Genomic DNA, 14,131 nt, shown 5'->3' with positions numbered 1-14,131 from the left:
TAATATACAATAAAATCTAAAACACTAGCCAGAAGATGTATCAAGTTTTAACATTACAGTAATCACCAATAGCTACAGTGACTAAAGACTATTCTAGAGTACTATGTAGTTACTGAGCACGAAATAAAATATACTAAAATAACTTAAAAAATAACAGTGCAGCAATATGTATGAAATATATAATTTGGCAAGAGAACTTACCTTACTGACGATTGGAAACTACGTCTACATTGTAGTGAATGAATGAATGAATGAATGAACGAGTCCTAGAGGTTTAGGCCGTTAATGTGGTGATATGTACCAACTCGCTCATCTGTCACTGTACTTTCATGTACTTCCTTTCATTACCACATCTACCACCATTACTACAACTACCACTACTACCACAGTCATATTTACACATCCAGCACCATTATCACAGCCATACTACCACATCTACCACCACTTCCACAACCATACTACCGCATCTATCGCAATTACCACAGACAAAATACCACATCTACCACCATCACTATAGCCATACTACCACATCTACCACCACTACCAGTCATACTACCATACCTACCACCACCAGCACCATTATCACAGCCATACTACCACATCTACCACCACTTCCACAGCCATACTACCGCACCTATCGCAATTACCACAGACAAAATACCACATCTACCACCATTACTATAGCCATACTACCACATCTACCACCACTACCAGTCGTACTACCATACCTACCACCACCACCACCACACCGCAACCACTCTCTCATAATAGCTACCACTATTATCACACCACCACATCATAACTCTCAATACTTTCACACCATAATACGGCTACCACACCACCACTACCACACCACTACCACCCCTTCACCCTAACCACCACACCAAAATTACTCGTCACCATAATTATCACGTCACCACATACACACCACAGCAATCAAGCCACCACTACCACAGCATAGCCACCATACCGCAACCATCATACCATAACCACCACACAGAATACCACAGTCGCTACACCACAGCCACCACACAACACCACAGTTACTACACCACACCTTAATCCATTCACGCACTCTTAGTAACATCATGCTGTTTCCAGACGATTTGATTCAGCTTAGGATGAGGTTCTAGCAGAGGAGCGGTTAATGATGGTTGTATATAAGCCCTCCAGTTCGAAAAAAATCTCCCCGGGGCTAAATAAAACCGTCTAGTACAGGGTGATTTATGTTTAACACTCCTCTTCCACTCCACCGCTCGATTTCTCTCGTGTTGTGGGGACGGCTGAAGCAAGGGCTATCAATGTCTACCCTGATTCATTTATTCCTTTGCTACTCCCACTACAACTCCCACGCCCACACCAGCAGACTGAGCCGTCCCCACAACACAAGAGATACTGGAAATACGCTAACGAAGTGAAGAGGTTGACAAAGGCGATATCGAACCCCTTAAATGTAGAGCAAATCTCTTATCAGTTGTATAATTGACACATTTTTATGGGTTGCATTCATTTTACCCCGTATCATGTTCCAGCTAAAGACAGACGATTTTATTTAGCTGAAAGTGAGTCATAAGAGCCTGAGAGCGTTAATACTGTCACCATTTACCCTCTCATGGTCCAGACAACTCTAGTATTTCCTGTCACCTAACATCAGACGATTTTATTCAGCTAAGAGTGAGTCATAGGAGCCTGAATCAATATTTTCTGCCTTTTCTTCCACAGCTCTCTTAACCGCTTTATTAATACTTACCCGGTTAGGCCTACCTTCGGACGATTTATTCAGCTTAAGTAAGATTTTTGAAACTGTAGGGGTTTAGATACTGCATTAACTCGTGCAGACCGGCGACTTATTTTCTCATTTAATTCTTGCTCTCCCCAGACGATTTTCTTCAGCTTTGGAAAGACCTCTCGTACTGAAGGGGTTAATAAAGGCTACATGTAACTCCTGCAGTTCGAAGTCTCTCTTAGGCTGAAATTAATCGTCTGGAAATAGCAAGACTAATATAGAAACATGATTTTCTTAGTGGTAGTAGAAGTAGCAGCAGTGGTCGCATCTCCAGGCTCATCTGATGTGAACCCCGTGGACTGCGGGCTGAAGATACACTCTCTTTTAGACTACTATCTTCCCTTTGCGGGGATATGGAGAGTTGAGAGGAGTTTGAATAACCGGACAGGTCTCTGGCCCAGTTGTATCGGTGCCACTACATGAAGGCTTCCCTCTACAATAATGGGAGGGAAAGGGTTTATTAGTCCCATTACTATTACAAATCCATCCTAAGTTCAATGAAGAGGGACGCCTTCATGTGGTGGTACTTATATAACCAGGTGGCTCCTTACCCCCCCCCCAGGAGGATAGTGGGTTGTTGTTGGAGGATATCGTATGCCTGAAATCGACTGGGTTTACATTACCTATGAACCTACGGATACAACAAACACAAAAACAATAATTACCACTAGTGTACTACTACTACTACTACTACTGCTGCTGCTGCTCTACCTTGGCCTAAAACAGCCATCTCTCCATCATAATTGCTCAGTTGTAACAAAGATTAATATTATAATATGTTACTAATCACAAAGAGGTCAAATGGAAAGGATGTAGAGCCGTTATTTTAGCATATTCCGTCTCTGAACTATGGCACATAAGCTGCAATAGGACGTAAATCTAGGCAAAGTTAAGGTTAAGAGTGTGTAGCAACCGCATGCAGGAGAAAGCAGTTAAGATTAAAATTACCTACCATTTCACTGAAGGTATACTATTTTACAAGTGTGTGTAGCATGCAGCTGAAGGTTGAACGACGAGAAAACAATTAAGATTATTTATACCGATGATTTCACTGAAGGTACCATTTTACAAGTGTGTGTAGCATGCAGCTGAAGGTTGAACGACGAAGAAAACAGTTAAGATTATTTATACCGATTATTTCACTACAGATAACCATTTCACACCTATTCTGTATATAATTTACTGTGATTAACGTGGCTTACAACTGGCATCTCCCCATCTTGCATATAGAGTCGTAGCAAGAGATTAACATTTAAAACATGAGGCTGGTAATGAATAGGTGCTACGGAATTGGTGTATGAAGTAAGCTGCAAAAGGACTTAAATCACTATATTGCTAGTCAGGAAGAAGTGCTATATCATAGACTGCCACTGAGCTTTCATGAAATAGACTGCAAAAAGACAAACATCTGTGACAAGTAACTGAGAAAAGGAGTATAGTAGCTTTTGGGTTTTTCTGTACAGAGCCTTTAATCTATTTCACCTTCCAGACGATTTCATTCAATACTTTGATAACAGCCCTGGTGTTGAAAGGGTCAGTGAAGGCTCTAACTCCATTTTTCTACTAATACGTTCTGTTTTTCCCTATACAGCTCACTCAGTCACTTAAATATGATGACGTCTTTCTTAATTTAGTCTTGTTATCTTTATTTTTGTGGTGCACTATAATTTTTACTTGACCTCACTTTGTTGCTTCATGGTTTCCTGTACTGGAATCTCACGGCTAACAAGCAGCTGGCCGAGACCCGAAGACACTCCCCAAGGTCTCTCGGCGTGGTTATGTTGTTGGAGAGCATTTACTGTGTAAGGTGGGGGCGGTAAAAAAAATTAGTGTCCAATATTATCGGTAAGATATCTACGCCTGTGGCATGATGGACTGGGTACCTGAAACTTTTCTAGCTGGGAATGGTTTGTTGTTCAAGCCTCTCGTGTTGATGAGGGTTATTCAGGCTGTATCTTAGTAACCCCTCCAGTATTGTGGGGGCTTGAGTGATGTATGAATGAATGTCTGGACTATTTCAAAGGGTTTGCTGTTCGAAGTTCTCTCACTTTCGAACTTCATTTTTTCCTGTTTTCTGGATCATATCTCATTGCATCCATAGGAGGGAGAAAAGGTCCGTACGATGAAAGTGATCATGATGATGATGATGATGGTGATGATGACATATACTCTAAGCACTATAGCTGAATATATATATATATATATATATATATATATATATATATATATATATATATATATATATATATATATATATATATATATATTGTTACGGAACAGAGAAAGATAATGTACACTTCAATTGAGAATACTAAAAATCACTACTGTCCCGTAAAGTTCCAGGTTCAAAACAAAAGAGTTAGGTAAAATTACAAGTTTAATGCTCAAACTAACAACAAAACATTCAGGACTCATAAGGATAATGTAATGGAAAAAAACAGGTTAAATATATGGTTAACTGCAATAGCCTCTATTAACACGAAATTAGCATGAGTAAATTTATCTAAGTCAGCCCTGATAAAAATGAAAAAACCGGATAATCCTCAGTGAATGCAAGATATATTATTACAGATACAAAATATTATAAAAAATTACTGACAAAAACACATGAATCACAAAAACCTCACTAGGCCTACGAATTGACACCTTATGCTACACAGTACAAGAAAAAATGCAATAGCAGTTATACTCAAATTACACAGCTGCTAGATGGTTGGAGACTTCCTGAGCACTCACAATAATAACAACTGTACAGGGGAGGACAGAGATGTGAGCAAAATGAGGAGTAGATCTAAGTGGCAATTAATGCAGAGACTGAGCTCATTATATAGGGGCCGGCAGAGCTTGATACAACTTGTAAGAAGGACGCGCAAATGAAGCCATAGGGGACAAAGAGTTGACACTCCTGCTCTGAACAACAGAAAGAACGACTTACTCTACTATAAGAGAGAAGGGGGGGAGTGAGGTAGAAGACGCTCGTGATCAAACATGCAGCATACTGTACGTTAGAATTACACAAAGGATGATGAAATCATAGGCTATGTAACACCTCCCCACAAAGAAAAAGAAATTTACAAAGGAAATTTCTTATTACTCTAAAACAATCTGTCTAAAGTCTAGATAAGCAATCTGCAATAACATTTTCTTTCCCCTTGAAATGTTGTATGTCTAATGAATACTCCTGAAGATGTAGACTCCATCTTGTCAATCTCTGATTTTTCTCTTTAAACTTACTAAGGAATTTTAAACTTACATTGGGTTATGATCGGTATAAATGACTATGGGGTCAAAACCAGAAAACCCATAAAATGAAAAATGCTGTAAACCCAAAATCAAGGCCAAAAGCTCTTTCTCAATAGTTGAGTATCTCTTTTGAGGTGGAGTGAACTTCTTACTGTAATAAGATACAGGATGTTCAATACCCTGATCATCCTCTTGCAGCAAAACAGCCTCAGCTCCTGTTTCACTTGCGTCAACAGCCATCTTAAAAGGCTTAGCAAAATTTGGAGTAGCGAGCACTGGCTGACTTAATAGGATAGCTTTAAGTTTGGTGAAAGAGGATTCACAGTTATCGGTCCAGACAAATTTAACTCCCTTTTTCAGTAGGTCTGTAAGTGGTGATACAAGAATTGAAAAGTTAAGAACAAATCTCCTGTAATAACCTACCATTCCCAAAAATCTTTGTAGCTCTTTCCTACTTTTAGGTCTGGGAAGATCACTTATAACCTGAACCTTAGCTCCTGGTGGTGCAACATGTCCATCACCAATTACGTACCCAAGGTACGGAACTTTAGCTTCACCAAACTCACACTTTGATAAATTAGCTACAAGATTAGCCTGAACCAAACGCTCAAGAAATTTACTGACATGGCATAGGTGATCTTTCCAGTTGTCACTGAAGATTAATACATCATCAATATAAACAACACACCCTGCCAAACCCTCTGTTACAACATTCATGAGCTTCTGAAATGTGGCTGGTGCATTCTTCATACCATATGGCATTACAGAACATGTAAAAGTCTTTCCTAGTGTTACAAAACATGAGATCTCCCTAGCACGTTCAGTCATAGGTACTTGCCAGTATCCCTTTAACAAATCAAACTTACTTATGTACCTAGCCTTTCCGATCTTGTCTATGCAATCTTCCACGCGAGGGAGAGGGTAAGTGTCTGTTTTGGTTATCTGATTAACACGTCTGTAGTCGATGCAAAGCCGCTGTGACCCACCTGGCTTAGGTACTAAAGTGACAGGAGAACCCCACTCGCTCTGACAGGGCTCAATCATCTTGTGGTCCAACAGGTAGCCAAGCTCCTTCTGGATGAGAGGAACTTTCACTGGGTTCACACGGTAAGGAGGCAGTTTAATTGGCTTTGCGTCTCCAACATCGACATAATGCATCAACACAGTGGTTCTTCCTGGAGTGGCACGGAACACTTGCGGGTAGTCCTGCAGTAATGCCGAAAACTCCTGCCTTTCCTCGGGAGCTAGATGAGAAAGCTTAGTCTGGAGATCATTCATGATATCAGGATTCTTCCCCAAACTATCACTCAGGCTCATGCTGCATGGGAGAACTTCACTTGCAGACTCGGGTGGAACAGCTACAGTGCAGACTGGGTTATTTTCGTCCCGCCTGTGATATAACTTTAGCATGTTGATGTGACAAAGTTGCTTGTTCTTTCTACGATCTGGTGTGGCGATGACATAGTTGACATCACTGAGTTTCTTCTCCACGAAATAAGGACCACTAAGCTTGGCTTGAAGAGGTTGCCCATGCACTGGTAGCAGAATCAAAACCTGATCTCCTGGCTGAAAGTGGCGTAACCTGGACTTCTTATCATACCAAGTCTTCATATTCTCCTGAGCAGCTCCTAAATTCTCTCTTGCCAGCTGTAAAGCAGTGGACAGCCGTTCTTTGAACTTCATCACATACTCCAGCAGGTTGACGTCATCTTCCTCCGACAGCCAGCATTCCTTGAGTAGCTTATGGGGTCCTCTTACTTCATGGCCAAACAGTAGTTCAAAAGGTGAGAAGCCCAGTGATTCATTTGGAGATTCTCTTGCGGCAGATACAACGAATGGAAGACCTTTATCCCAGTCTTTCTGATGTTCCAAACAGTATTTCTTGAGCATCGACTTGAGTGTTTGATGATATCTCTCCAACGCTCCTTGGGTCTGGGGATGGTAAGCTGAAGACGTGATCTGGGTGATGCCCACCTCTTTCAGAGACTGCTTGAAAACATTTGACATGAAATTACTTCCCCGGTCTGACTGTACCTCCTTGGGCAGACCAAACTTTGTGAAGAACCCTAGCATTTCCTTAACCACGTTCTTTGCTGAGATATTTCTAAGTGGAATGGCTTCAGGATAACGAGTAGCCATATCAATCAGGGTCAACACATAAGAAAATCCTGAAGAAGTCTTAGGAAGAGGGCCCACAATATCCACCAACACACGGGTGAATGGCGCCTCAAAAGGAGGAATGGGAACTAGAGGTGCAACCTTTTCGGTCTGATTACACTTCCCCACAACTTGACAGGTGTGACAAGACTTACAATACCAGGAAACATCCCTGAAGATACCTGGCCAGTAGAAGTGTTTCAAAATGCGTGCCACAGTCTTCCTCACTCCAAGGTGTCCTGCCAAACTGGAATCATTAGCCACTCTAATGATATCCTGCCTACAAACACGAGGGATGACAACTTGATGTACAACCTCCCATTCACAGTCGGCTGATGCTGTTGGGTGTCTCCACTTCCTCATAAGTACTCCTGACTTTATATAATAACAAGTGGAAGCACCGGCTGACTCTTCCTCACTGCAAGCAGAGTTAGCTAAACCTTTCAACTCAGGGTCAGCAACCTGCAACTCAACCATCTCTTGACGAGACAAATTATCAACACTACGGGGTACTGCCTAATCTGGTGAGTGGTCCAAATTAGCAAGAAAAGTGTCAGCTAGGATAACATCATCATCATCATTATCCTCTAAGTCACCAGTAACTTTAGACTTAGCCCTAGTGACAGCACATGCATGGAACACATCAGGGACACCACAATCCTGGGTCACAGCCACTGGCTCACTAGACAACTGAGGAGTTGGACACACTTGACTTCCACCAATATCATTTCCAAGTAAGAAAGTTACACCTGACATTGGGAGTGTCTCAACCAACCCAACTATAACAGAACCATTAACAAAACCAGACTCTAAATTCACTCTGCACAGAGGGACAGAGAAGTAATTATTCCCTACACCTTGTAAGATTACAGTTTCATCAGAGGAATTAACATTAGGGCCTAGAACACTGGTCAGCATAAGGGATTGGCAAGCACCTGTATCACGATATATTTTAACTGATTTCCTGTCATTACTGTCCAGAGGACTGACAAAACCATCAGACAGAAAATTAGCACATGAACTCTTGAGAGTGTCACCCACGTTACTGCTCAAAAGAGGAGCTTCATCATGAGAATTTAATTTACCCCTCAAAGCAGGTTCAATTAACTCGGTTAAAGAATTCTGGGAACTCTCAAGGGTGGACACTAGACCAATTGACTGAATATTTAAAGACTCCTTTTTGTTATGCAGATGATATAGTTTTGATTTGTGATGGGCCAGAAGAGATGCAGAGAGTGTTGGACTGTTTGGTGAGTGAAGGTCGCAAGGTGGGTTTGGTTATTAATTGTGGAAAAACTGAAATAATCACTATGAATATGGAAAATGCGCAGGAATGTGTAATTGGAGGTATGGTTGTAAAGCAAGTTGATAGGTTTAAATATTTAGGTACTTATTTAGCCAAGGATGGTTCTTTGAACTTTGAATTCGAGGAAAGGTTAAAGAAGGCTAATCAGGCAATGGGAATGCTTAAAAATATTTGGAATAATAACAATTTCTCTGTGCATACAAAAATCAAACTTTATAAGGTAATGGTTAGGAGTATCTTAATTTATGGACACGAGTCTTGGTACAGCACAGTGACTATGGAAAATAAATTCTTGGTGTTTGAAAATAAAGCACTTAGAAGAATATTAGGAGTTAAGTGGTGGGAAAGGATACCAAATAGTAGAATTAGAGAAATAACGGGAATGCAGCCGATCGATGAATATGTTAGATTCTCACGATGGAAGTGGCTAGGACATGTTTATAGGAGACAGGGAATAGTACGAGGTACACCAGGGTGGGTGGCACCTGGTAGGAGAGGTAGAGGAAGGCCAAAAGAGACGTGGGTGAGGACAATGAGACGACGGGAAGCTGGAGATGAGTGTTGGGGAGATCTTGAGGAGTTAGCACAAGATAGGATGTGGTGGTGTGAGTTCATCGAGGCCCTATGCATCCCCGAGGGTGCCACAGGAGATGATTGATTTTGTTCACATCACGCTGTCTCCTGAAACATTTCTCCGTAGTATGACCAAGCTTACTACAATAAGTACATTTACTTTTCTGAAATCTAGAGGTGAAGCTGGTATTTACTTCCTGAGAAACATCATCTTTATTCTCTTTCCTGTTACCTGTACTCTGAGTAGAGGCAACGTACTTACTCTCAGCTTTCCTTTTTTCTCTAGAATATCTCTTGTGAGTGAGAACATATTCATCAGCTAAAACTGCAGCATCAGACAAATTATCTATTCTTTTCTCATCAAGATATAGGCTTACATCTTTATTAATAAACCTTTTGAAGTCCTCCAGCAAAATCATCTGCTTAAATTTATCAAAATCAGAATCCACATTCTTAGAATTTAACCACTGCTCTAACAGATCTTCTTTGATTTTTGCATACTCAACATGGGATTGCTTATCTTGCTTATAAGTTGTCCTAAATTTTACTCTATAGGCTTCAGGAACAAATTCATAGGCCTTAAGAATCAAGCTCTTAACTACATCATAATTATCAGATTGATCCTGAGGCAAAGATGCATAAGTTACTTGAGCTTTACCGGTGAGAACAGTTTGAAGGAGTACTGGCCAATACTTTTTGGGCCAATTAAAACCTGTAGCTACCCTCTCAAACAACTGAAAATACTTTGTTAAATCAGATTCATTAAAAGGAGGGACAAGTTTAACATTTTTAGCCACATCAAAATCATCAGAGCTAGATGATCCAGTTCCACCTTGTTTCATGCGATACTCATGGTCTGCAAGTTCAATTTGTGCCTGAGCCTGTACCTGTGCCTCCTGAATACGAGCATTCGCCTGAAATTCAGCCTCCTTAGTACGAGCCTCCTGCAGGGCTAGTAGTAACTTAGCTAATTCAATCTGCGTTTGCTCATTTGGAGGAGTTACATTAAACAAGGTTTCATTAATAATGTCAACAATTTGATCTTTAGAATGATGAGAGCGAACAGCATTTCCCAATTGTTGAGCAACAAGCTTAAGTTCATTCTTTGTTCTGTTTTCTACATCACACACTGTTTGCACAGTTGACAAAAAATCTTTGGCTTCATCAAGCGTAGTAATAGTAGACATCATGAATAAATCACAGTCACAAAATATCAAGCAATATCCTTATGATAATATCCTGAATATCCTGATAAGAGGTCGCCAAATTTATGTTACGGAACAGAGAAAGATAATGTACACTTTAATTGACAATACTAAAAATCACTACTGTCCCGTAAAGTTCCAGGTTCAAAACAAAAGAGTTAGGTAAAATTACAAGATAAAGTTTAATGCTCAAACTAACAACAAAACATTCACTACTCATAAGGATAATGTAATGGAAAAAAACGGGTTAAATATATGGTTAACTGCCATAGCCTCTATTAACACGAAATTAGCAAGAGTAAATTTATCTAAGTCAGCCCTGATAAAATGAGAAAACCGGATAATACTCAGTGAATGCAAGATATATTATTACAGATACAAAATATTATCAAAAATGACTGACATAAAACACATGAATCACAAAAACCTCACTAGGCCTACGAATTAACACCTTATGCTACACAGTACAAGAAAAAATGCAATAACAGTTATACTCAAATTACACAGCTGCTAGATGGTTGGAGACTTCCTGAGCACTCACAATAATAACAACTGTACAGGGGAGGACAGATATGAGCAAAATGAGGAGTAGATCTAAGTGGCAATTAATGCAGAGACTGAGCTCATTATATAGGGGCCGGCAGAGCTTGATACAACTTGTAAGAAGGACGCGCAAATGAAGCCATAGGGGACAAAGAGTTGACACTCCTGCTCTGAACAACAGAAAGAACGACTTACTCTACTATAAGGGAGGAGGGGGGGAGTGAGGTAGAACACGCTCGTGATCAAACATGCAGCATACTGTACGTTAGAATTACACAAAGGATGATGAAATCATAGGCTATGTAACAATATATATCTATCTATCTATCTATCTATCTATATATATATATATATATATATATATATATATATATATATATATATGTGTGTGTGTGTGTGTGTGTGTGTGTGTGTGTGTGTATATATATATATATATATATATATATATATATATATTACGCAGATTCTGCCACTGAAGCTTATTCTTTTATTTTATGATACTTTTTTCCGGATGCTTTTCTCGCTTCTTTTTAACAGATCCTTTATCCTTTCTGTTTATTCTAATACAGCTCTTTCACCTTAACCCGTCCCACATTTTCGTCTTCCTCCAACTTAAATCACGTACCTCAGTGATAGGGAAAGACAGCACAGAACTACGGCTCTACATCTTTTCCATAACATTTCATCATTATCAGCACCGTAATCTAGTGTAAATCCATTGGTACAGCTCAACATTTAAAATGAAGAGTTGGCAATTTTAGGCCAAGTTATGGAAGGAAGAGCATTGTGCTGCTTCTTGCATGCTATTTCTAAACTGTTCACATTTTCCCTTATTATTTTCTTATCTATGTGTATTGAACTCTCCTTTAGAAATTTGTATTGGGTTCATCCTTTTTTTTATTTTTTGTTTCTCTGTCATCGCTTATCCCTATGTCCAATATATATTTTGTATAATTATGTTCTTAGTTTCACATATATCTTTAATGTAGGGATTGAGTGGCCCAGCACCGGGCCCCTACGCTCCTGATGGAAAGAGAGGATTGGATAATGGATGGATGGATTGTTTCTTCCTTCAGACGATGTTATTAAACTGAATAACACACCTCTTACAAAAAAGGTTTACTGAAGGCTATTTTTAAGTCTTCCAGTTCGAGAAGATTTAAAATTAAAATACAATCATCTGTACTTAGTTTCTTAGTAAATTATTGCACAGAAAAGAAGAATGAAAAAGAGAACGAATGACTAGAAAAAGAAACATCTACTTGGTAAGGAATTTTAACATAATCTCACCCTTCAATGAAATGCGTGTGTGATGCAAAATATGGGCGCTGGGTTTGAGTGGAGCCGAGAAGAGCTGAGAGTGATGGGCAGTGGTCTCCCTAGAACGATCACGGTACGACTGAGCACACTGTCGACTACTGGGCATTTGACGCGCAGAACAAAGAATATCTCCACGTTGCAGTTTAGTGGCGCCGGGAAAGCACACTTGTCTGATGATGAGGTCATTCGCATATGGTTCGTTAGCTCTTAATCACGCTTTAATAAGGTATTTTTGGCAGACGATGGAAGATGTACGTGGATGTAATTACAGGTTATTTCTCTACTACAGGTCAGCATGAGGAAAGGTATGTTTATCTCCCCCCTCCCAGTGGAAGTTCCGGCTCTAATGTGAACTTAACTTGGATTCATACACATATACATGCAGAATACTCCTACGTAACGGTGGTTGAATAATTACTTAAGTCTGATTATCTTTAAAATATGCATCATGGTATCTCCAGACTATATTAAGCTTGAGAAAGACTTCTCGAAATGAGTTTAGATATGGCCTTCCTTACCGTTTTTCTCTAGTGGGGTGCTATTTTAAGGTGTAAATCGTCTTAAGGTGTAGGGTGTTCCGTAAAATAAGTAACAATTTGAGAAAGAGAGAGAGAGAGAAAGAGAGACAGACAGACAGACAGACAGACAGACAGGAAGAGAAGAGAAGAGGAAAGGAAGAAAAACGTCTTCGCGTTCCTTCTTTTTCAATAGACGAGACTTGGTACAGTGGTGAAGATACACTTGCTTGTTTAGACTACGTGGAGCTACGAGGCCGAATATTCACTGATGATTATTAAAAAATAAGGCATTTCCCTTTTCCTTAGGACCACAAGGATCCTACGTGTGTTGGTCGACGATCGTGGGTCCAAAACAGAGAAGAAAGAGAAGGAGCATCTCTGTCATGAGTCGAGGAGCCAGGTACAAAACTGATAAAATCTGTATCCGGAATCAGAAAAATTAAATGTAGAAAGTGGTTTGCCGATGAAGTAGGTACTATACTCTTTTTACTTTAACTTGGCCTACAATTGGCATCTCTCCAACTTGCTTGCTGAGCCGTGGTAATATATTATATGATTTGGCAAGACAACGTACCTCACTGACGATTGGAAGCTACGTCTATATTGCGGTGAACGAATGAATGAACGAAAAAATGAATGAGTACTTAAGCTTTAGGCCGTTAATGCTGTGTTATGTACTAACTCGCTCAACACTCACTGTAATTTCATGTACTTACTTTCATTACCTCATCTACCACCATTACTAAACATACCCCCACTACCATTGCCGTACTACCACATCTACCACCACTACAACAGCCATACTACCACATCTACCACCACTACAACAGCCATACTTCCACATCTACCACCACTACCACAACCATACTACCACATCTACCACCACTACCACAGCCATACTACCACATCTACCACCACTACCATAGCTATACTACCACATCTACCACCACCACCACAGCCATACTATCGTATTTACCATCACCACCACCAACACCATTACTACTATCACCAGCTCCACTAGCACCACCACCACCATAACCATTACTATTATCACCTCCTCCGCTAGCACCACCACTACCACAATCATTACTTCAATCACCACCTCCACTAGCACCACCACCACCACCACCCCAGAACCACTCTCTCATCGTGGCTACCACCATTATCACACCATCACGACCACAACACAACCACCCCCCCATCATAACTACCATCACTATCACACCATAACCACACCACCACCACCACCACATCACAACCATCTTTTCATCAATGCTACCGCCAGTACCACACCAAAGTTACCACCATTACCACATCACCGTTACCAGAGCACAACCACCCCCTCTCACAGCCACCACCACTACCGCACCACAGATACCACCACGACGATAAAACCATGACCACACCACATCCACCCTCTCATCGTATCTACTACCAACATCACACAACCAAGCTCACACCACAACCACCCACCCACCAT

Source organism: Coenobita brevimanus, chromosome 96 (assembly GCF_032717465.1).
Source record: "Coenobita brevimanus isolate Jiangsu-jjx chromosome 96, ASM3271746v2, whole genome shotgun sequence".
Lineage (NCBI taxonomy): Eukaryota > Metazoa > Arthropoda > Malacostraca > Decapoda > Coenobitidae > Coenobita > Coenobita brevimanus.
This window is presented reverse-complemented; position numbering follows the sequence as displayed.